Source organism: Mustela lutreola, chromosome 1, assembly GCF_030435805.1.
Source record: "Mustela lutreola isolate mMusLut2 chromosome 1, mMusLut2.pri, whole genome shotgun sequence".
NCBI classification, from domain to species: Eukaryota; Metazoa; Chordata; class Mammalia; order Carnivora; family Mustelidae; genus Mustela; species Mustela lutreola.
In genome coordinates this window covers 183,108,247-183,117,491 of record NC_081290.1, presented here as the reverse complement: position 1 = coordinate 183,117,491, position 9,245 = coordinate 183,108,247, and positions in this window count along the sequence as shown.

Sequence of the window (9,245 nt, the reverse complement as noted above, 5' to 3'; positions counted from 1 at the left end):
TCATATGATAGTTGTCTTTCTCTGCTTGACTTATTTCGCTAAGCATGATACGCTCTAGTTCCATCCATGTTGTTGCAAATGGCAAGATTTCATTTCTTTTGATGGCTGCATAGTATTCCATTGTGTATATATACCACATCTTCTTGATCCATTCATCTGTTGATGGACATCTAGGTTCTTTCCATAGTTTGGCTATTGTGGACATTGCTGCTATAAACATTCGGGTGCATGTGTCCCTTTGGATCACTACATTTGTATCTTTAGGGTAAATACCCAATAGTGCAATTGCTGGGTCATAGGGCAGTTCTATTTTCAACATTTTGAGGAACCTCCATGCTGTTTTCCAGAGTGGCTGCACCAGCTTGCATTCCCACCAACAGTGTAGGAGGGTTCCCCTTTCTCCGCATCCTCGCCAGCATCTGTCATTTCCTGACTTGTTGATTTTAGCCATTCTGACTGGTGTGAGGTGATATCTCATTGTGGTTTTGATTTGTATTTCCCTGATGCCAAGTGATATGGAGCACTTTTTCATGTGTCTGTTGGCCATCTGGATGTCTTCTTTGCAGAAATGTCTGTTCATGTCTTCTGCCCATTTCTTGATTGGATTATTTGTTCTTTGGGTGTTGAGTTTGCTAAGTTCTTTATAGATTCTGGACACTAGTCCTTTATCTGATATGTCGTTTGCAAATATCTTCTCCCATTCTGTCAGTTGTCTTTTGATTTTGTTAACTGTTTCCTTTGCTGTGCAAAAGCTTTTGATCTTGATGAAATCCCAGTAGTTCATTTTTTCCCTTGCTTCCCTTGCCTTTTGCGTTGTTCCTAGGAAGATGTTGCTGCGGCAGAGGTCGAAGAGGTTGCTGCCCGTGTTCTCCTCAAGGATTTTGATGGATTCCTTTCGTACATTGAGGTCCTTCATCCATTTTGAGTCTATTTTTGTGTGTGGTGTAAGGAAATGGTCCAATTTCATTTTTCTGCATGTGGCTGTCCAATTTTCCCAGCACCATTTATTGAAAAGGCTGTCTTTTTTCCATTGGACATTCTTTCCTGCTTTGTCGAAGATTAGTTGACCATAGAGTTGAGGGTCTATTTCTGGGCTCTCTATTCTGTTCCATTGATCTATGTGTCTGTTTTTGTGCCAGTACCATGCTGTCTTGATGATGACAGCTTTGTAATAGAGCTTGAAGTCCGGAATTGTGATGCCACCAACGTTGGCTTTCTTTTTCAATATCCCTTTGGCTATTCGAGGTCTTTTCTGGTTCCATATAAATTTTAGAATTATTTGTTCCATTTCTTTGAAAAAGATGGATGGTACTTTGATAGGAATTGCATTAAATGTGTAGATTGCTTTAGGTAGCATAGACATTTTCACAATATTTATTCTTCCAATCCAGGAGCATGGAACATTTTTCCATTTCTTTGTGTCTTCCTCAATTTCTTTCATGAGTACTTTATAGTTTTCTGAGTATAGATTCTGTGTCTCTTTGGTTAGGTTTATTCCTAGGTATCTTATGGTTTTGGATGCAATTGTAAATGGGATTGACTCCTTAATATCTCTTTCTTCTGTCTTGCTGTTGGTGTAGAGAAATGCAACTGATTTCTGTGCATTGATTTTATATCCTGACACTTTACTGAATTCCTGTATAAGTTCTAGCAGTTTTGGAGTGGAGTCTTTTGGGTTTTCCACATATAGTATCATATCATCTGCGAAGAGTGATAATTTGACTTCTTCTTTGCCGATTTGGATGCCTTTAATTTCCTTTTGTTGTCTGATTGCTGAGGCTAGGACCTCTAGTACGATGTTGAATAGCAGTGGTGATAATGGACATCCCTGCCGTGTTCCTGACCTTAGCGGAAAAGCTTTCAGTTTTTCTCCATTGAGAATGATATTTGCGGTGGGTTTTTCATAGATGGCTTTGATGATATTGAGGTATGTGCCCTCTATCCCTACACTTTGAAGAGTTTTGATCAGGAAGGGATGTTGTACTTTGTCAAATGCTTTTTCAGCATCTATTGAGAGTATCATATGGTTCTTGTTCTTACTTTTATTGATGTGTTGTATCACATTGACTGATTTGCGGATGTTGAACCAACCTTGCAGCCCTGGAATAAATCCCACTTGGTCGTGGTGGATAATCTTTTTAATGTACTGTTGAATCCGATTGGCTAGTATTTTGTTGAGTATTTTCGCATCTGTGTTCATCAAGGATATCGGTCTATAGCTCTCTTTTTTGGTGGGATCCTTGTCTGGTTTTGGGATCAAGGTGATGCTGGCCTCATAAAATGAGTTTGGAAGTTTTCCTTCCATTTCTATTTTTTGGAACAGTTTCAGGAGAATAGGAATTAGTTCTTCTTTAAATGTTTGGTAGAATTCCCCCGGGAAGCCGTCTGGCCCTGGGCTTTTGTTTGTTTGGAGATTTTTAATGACTGTTTCAATCTCCTTACTGGTTATGGGTCTGTTCAGGCTTTCTATTTCTTCATGGTTCAGTTGTGGTAGTTTATATGTTTCTAGGAATGCATCCATTTCTTCCAGATTGTCAAATTTATTGCCGTAGAGTTGCTCATAGTATGTTCTTATAATAGTTTGTATTTCCTTGGTGTTAGTTGTGATCTCTCCTCTTTCATTCATGATTTTATTTATTTGGGTCCTTTCTCTTTTCTTTTTGATAAGTTGGGCCAGGGGTTTATCAATTTTATTAATTCTTTCAAAGAACCAGCTCCTAGTTTCGTTGATTTGTTCTATTGTTTTTTTGGTTTCTATTTCATTGATTTCTGCTCTGATCTTTATGATTTCTCTTCTCCTGCTGGGCTTAGGGTTTCTTTCTTGTTCCTTCTCCAGCTCCTTTAGGTGTAGGGTTAGGTTGTGTACCTGAGACCTTTCTTGTTTCTTGAGAAAGGCTTGTACCGCTATATATTTTCCTCTCAGGACTGCCTTTGTTGTGTCCCACAGATTTTGAACCGTTGTATTTTCATTATCATTTGTTTCCATGATTTTTTTCAATTCTTCTTTAATTTCCCGGTTGACCCATTCATTCTTTAGAAGGATACTGTTTAGTCTCCATGTATTTGGGTTCTTTCCAAACTTCCTTTTGTGGTTGAGTTCTAGCTTTAGAGCATTGTGGTCTGAAAATATGCAGGGAATGATCCCAATCTTTTGATACCGGTTGAGTCCTGATTTAGGACCGAGGATGTGATCTATTCTGGAGAATGTACCATGTGCACTAGAGAAGAATGTGTATTCTGTTGCTTTGGGATGAAATATTCTGAATATATCTGTGATGTCCATCTGGTCCAGTGTGTCATTTAAGGCCTTTATTTCCTTGCTGATCTTTTGCTTGGATGACCTGTCCATTTCAGTGAGGGGAATATTAAAGTCCCCTACTATTATTGTATTGTTGTTTATGTGTTTCTTTGATTTTGTTATTAATTGGTTTATATAGTTGGCTGCTCCCACGTTGGGGGCATAGATATTTAAAATTGTTAAATCTTCTTGTTGGACAGACCCTTTGAGTATGATATAGTGTCCTTCCTCATCTCTTATTACAGTCTTTGGCTTAAAATCTAATTGATCTGATATAAGTATTGCCACTCCTGCTTTCTTCTGATGTCCATTAGCATGGTAAATTCTTTTCCACCCCCTCACTTTAAATCTGGAGGTGTCTTCGGGCTTAAAATGTGTTTCTTGGAGGCAACATATAGATGGGTTTTGTTTTTTTATCCATTCTGATACCCTGTGTCTTTTGACAGGGGCATTTAGCCCATTCACATTCAGGGTAACTATTGAGAGATATGAATTTAGTGCCATTGTATTGCCTGTAAGGTGACTGTTACTGTATATGGTCTCTGTTCCTTTCTGATCTACCACTTGTAGGCTCTCTCTTTGCTTAGAGGACCCCTTTCAATATTTCCTGTAGAGCTGGTTTGGTATTTGCAAATTCTTTCAGTTGTTGTTTGTCCTGGAAGCTTTTAATCTCTCCTTCTATTTTCAATGATAGCCTAGCTGGATATAGTATTCTTGGCTGCATGTTTTTCTCGTTTAGTGCTCTGAAAATATCATGCCAGCTCTTTCTGGCCTGCCAGGTCTCTGTGGATAAGTCAGCTGCCAATCTAATATTTTTACCATTGTATGTTACAGACTTCTTTTCCCGGGCTGCTTTCAGGATTTTCTCTTTGTCATTGAGACTTGTAAATTTTACTATTATGTGACGGGGTGTGGGCCTATTCTTATTTATTTTGAGGGGCATTCTCTGAACCTCCTGAATTTTGATGCTTGTTCCCTTTGCCATATTGGGGAAATTCTCCCCAATGATTCTCTCCAGTATACCTTCTGCTCCCCTCTCACTTTCTTCTTCTTCTGGAATCCCAATTATTCTAATGTTGTTTCGTCTTATGGTGTCACTTATTTCTCGAATTCTCCCCTCGTGGTCCAGTAGCTGTTTGTCCCTCTTTTGATCAGCTTCTTTATTCTCTGTCATTTGGTCTTCTATATCACTAATTCTTTCTTCTGCCTCATTTATCCTAGCAGTGAGAGCCTCCATTTTTGATTGCACCTCATTAATAGCTTTTTTGATTTCAACTTGGTTAGATTTTAGTTCTTTTATTTCTCCAGAAAGGGCTTTTATATCTCTCGAGAGGGTTTCTCTAATATCTTCCATGCCTTTTTCGAGCCCGGCTAGAACCTTGAGAATTGTCATTCTGAACTCTAGATCTGACATATTACCGATGTCTGTATTGATTAGGTCCCTAGCCTTCGGTACTGCCTCTTGTTCTTTTTTTTGTGGTGAATTTTTACGTCTTGTCATTTTGTCCAGATAAGAGTAAATGAAGGGGCAAGTAAAATACTAAAAGGGTGGCAACAACCCCAGGAAAATATGCTTTAGCCAAATTAGAAGAGATCCAAAATCGTGAGTGGGGAGAAAGGGGATAAAAAGAGGTTCAAAAAGGAAGAAAGAAAAAAGAAAAAAAAAAAAAAAAAAAGAATTTTTTTTAAAAAAGAAAACACCTAAGAAAAATGTAAAAAAATATATATATATATTAGATAAACTAGTAAAAAATCGTTAAAAAAGAAAAAGGTAACAGTTAAAAAAAAAAAAAAAATTTTTACCCGAAGGCGAGAAAAAAAAAAAAAATGAAAAAGAAAAAATTAAATTAACTGCAAGACTAAAAAAAATCACAGGAAAAAAGCCATGAGTTCCGTGCTTGGCTTTCTCCTCCTCTGGAATTCTGCTGCTCTCCTTGGTATTGAAACCGCACTCCTTGGTAGGTGAACTTGGTCTCGGCTGGATTTTTTGTTGATCTTCTGGGGGAGGGGCCTGGTGTAGTGATTCTCAAGTGTCTTTGCCCCAGGCGGAATTACACCGCCCTTACCCGGGGCCGGGGTGAGTAATCCGCTCGGGTTTGCTTTCAGGAGCTTTTGTTCCCTGAGCGCTTTCCGTAGAGTTCCGGAGGACGGGAATGCAAATGGCGGCCTCCTGGTCTCCGGCCCGGAGGAGCCGAGAGCCCAGGGCCCCACTCCTCAGTGCGCCCTCAGAGAACAGCGCCCAGTTACTCCCGTCTGCCTGACCTCCGGCCGCGCTTCGAGCTCACCGAGCCTGCGACTGGTTCAAGGTAACACGGAGCTGCGAGCTTACTGTCGGCTCTGTCTCTGTAGCCGGCTTTCCCGTTCCAATACCCGCAAGCTCTGCGACACTCAGACACCCCCGATCCTTCTGTGACCCTGCGGGACCTGAGGCCACGCTGACCCCGCGTGGGCTTCGCCCCGGTTTAGCCTCTGGAGCGATGTCCCTCCGCGGAACAGACTTTTAAAAGTCCTGATTTTGTGCGCGGTTGCTCCGCCGCTTGCCGGGAGCCGGCCCCTCCCCCCGGGGTCTATCTTCCCGTCGCTTTGGATTCACTTCTCCGCCGGTCCTACCTTTCAGAAAGTGGTTGTTTTTCTGTTTCCAGGATTGCTGTTCTTCTTCTCTTCGATCTGCCGATGGATTTTCAGGTGTTTGCAATCTTTAGATAAGCTATCTAGCTGATCTCCGGCTAGCTGAAGCAGTCTCAGCTTGCTACTTCTCCGCCATCTTGACTCCTCCTCCTTATTCATTTATTTGACAGGGAGAGAGAGACACACACACAGAGGGAGCACAAGCAGGGGGGAGTGCAAGAGGGAGAAGCAGGTTTCCCGCTGAGCAGGGAGTCTGATGCGGGTTTCGATCCCAGGACCTGGGATCAGGACCTGAGAAGAAGGCAGATACTTAATGACTGAGTCACCGAGGCACCCCTATTTTTTCTTAACTTTTTAAAAAGTTGTGTTTAACTGTCTAAGGGAACTAACAGAAAAATAAAAAAAATTTCTTCCCCCAGTAGGGGTAATGAAAGCCAAGGGCCAGGAAGAAAATTCTTAGCTTCTGTAGAAGACAAACTCTTTTCCTTGAGGACAGACAGTGCTGATGTGTGAAAGGAGAGGACAGGGAGGGAAACTCTGAATTTCATTGCAAACCACATGGCATGAGCGAAGTACATCCATTTAGGTTGAATTCACTGTGGGGACACCTACTTGAACTTCAAAGCAACTTGGTTCTCTTGAATTGAAAAGTGCTCTTAATTGAAAAGCTCTGTGTGTATGTGTGTGTGTGTGTTTCTTTTACAACGAGTAAGATCTTTTCACATCCATTTAAAACACCGGTACCCATTTCATGTTCTGTTCTTTAACCTTTTTTTTTCCTTAAAAATTTTATTTATTTATTTGACAGAGAAATCACAGGTAGGCAGAGAGGCAGGCAGAGAGAGAGAGGGAAGCAAAGAACCTGATGTGGGACTCGATCCCAGGACCCTGAGATCATGACCTGAGCTGAAAGCAGAGGCTTAACCCACTGAGCCACCCAGGCACCACTATGTTCTGTTCTTTAATGTATGGTTTCCGATTATGTTGTCAGTTGGAAATTCCTGGCTTCCATTTCTCAGTGTCAATGATGTCAAGCATGAGGAATTTTCAAGTTTAAGCTGAACTTTTTCAAGTCATTTCATTTTTGTTTTTCCATTCTCCTATTTTTCCATTCACAGAAACTCTAAGAAGTTGGAGACAAACTAGAAAGATCCCTTGCTCTGTGACATTGAGTAAGCCTGCCTTCATCTCATCTTCATTTTCAGCATGAAGCTCATTAGCAGGTGGCCGACTGGGAAATCTAGACAGAAGTCATGAATGTGGCAGCCTGAAATCAAAGCTGATAGAGGAAGGGCCTCATGATGTAAGGGTCACATCTATTTGTTTCCCTGGGTTGGTGTGTCCAATAGAAATCTACAGCTGGCCAGTAGTGTGGCGAGCAGAACACCACGTTAAGAGCAAAACATCATACTGGACTAGGAGGAAAGAAGGGGAATATCTGCATTCCATCTCCAGGAAAGTTAGAAGAGATGGTTTTTCCTTCTAATTGGCTATACACTATGTGAACATCAACACTATCGGGTTCCTGGGACTGTTGGCTTGTTCTCATTTGCTCACGGAACACAATTTTGTGTGCACCATCCACCTATTCAGAATTCTTTAGTCTCACTCCCGTGGGGCCAAGTTCAACTGCCTTTGTCTGGTATTTAGAACCATGGACAATCAGGTCCCCATTAGTTATTCAAGAATTACAGACACTAGAATGCTGGGCACTGGAGGATAAGTAAAATTGCCTTGGCAAAGATGGTTAAAAAGGGAATTTAGGTACAGGGCAGAGATAGGCAAAAATATGGAAGCTTGAAGGGCAAGGTGCGTTTGGAGAATGAGAATTCATACAGTGTGACCAGATGGTAGGTACATGGAGGGAGCCGAAAAGATGAACTCTCGGAGAGGTAGGATGGTTCAGTACAGGGTATTGTGAGCCATGCAGATGAGACTGAGTTTTGTTTCTCTACCCATTGGGGTAATCAACAAAGGCTTTTGCAAAGAAGGTGTTATTATTGATGCTGGTTTTTAGAAAGGTGACTTTGTAAAAGTTACCATTTAGAAAGTGACTTTTAGAAAGGTGAATGTCTGGATTGAAAGTGCCAGAAAAGGTCTACGGCCATACCACCCTGAACGCGCCCGATCTCGTCTGAAAGTGCCAGAAAAGGCCAAATAACTGCCAGAAGTCTTCTCAAACATTGTAATTCCACAAAAACATTCTACATTTGTTAGAAATTACAGAGGTTACCAAGTGGCCCAAGACATCATGGTGAAAATATTTAGACAATTGGCAAACTCTTCTTTCTCTATAAGCTATTTCCAAAGGAGATAATCTTTAATCCTCTCTTCCATCCAAATTATTCCCTGTCTTGGAAAAAAAAATGCCAAAAATGTTTGGGAAAAGGCACCCCACCCATGTCTTTTGGAAGGGCTGGTTATTTAGTTTCTACATGAGCCAAATTTTAATCCACAGGAATTTTCTCAGAAAAGATGTATTGCCAAATTCTCTTACAATATAATTCTGGTGGGAACCCATGGTAGGTATTGAATGTAAATTGAAGTCATAGAATATTAAAGAGGAGGGAGAATATTACCCACAAAAAATACTAAATACCACAAATGTATTATGAAGTATTTGACACTTTATAAGTCCATGTTGAAGATTCATAGTCAAAAAGTCATGAGGATTCCAGAGTTTACATAATCTAGATTTCCAGGGGTGGAAATCTAGAAGGGTGGAAATATGGGTGGCTCAGCTTGTTAAGCATCTTACTCTTGATTTCAGCTCAGGTCATGATCTCAGGATTGTGAAAGTGAAGCCCTGTGTCAGGCTCTACCCTGGGCATGGAACCAGCTTAAGATTGTCTCTTTTCTTCTTCCTCTGCCCCCAACTCTTTTTTTTTTTTTTTAAAGCATAATCTAGAATTCCATCAGATGCTTATTTGGTCATGGAGATTCTTTAAGAACATTCCATAAATATTTTTGAGCACTTTGTGGAGCTCTGCAAACATACTGGTGAACAACACAGTCCTGCCCTCATGGAGCTGAAAATAGAGAAACAAAAAGATAAAGAGGGAATTACCATAATATGATCTCACATAATAACAGCTATGATATGAAAGCGTTTTGATGAAGGAAGTACACAGTTCTATGAGACCAAACAGGGTAAATTGGAGCGCAGGGGGTGCAGGGAACACATCCTTTAAGCAATGACAACTGAACTGACATCTAAAGCATGAGCAGGTCCTAGCCCAGCAAGACAAGCGGCCAGGGAAGAAAAGAATGGTACAACTGTGAGCAGTGTTCTAAGACAATGACTCAGAGTCAACAGAAA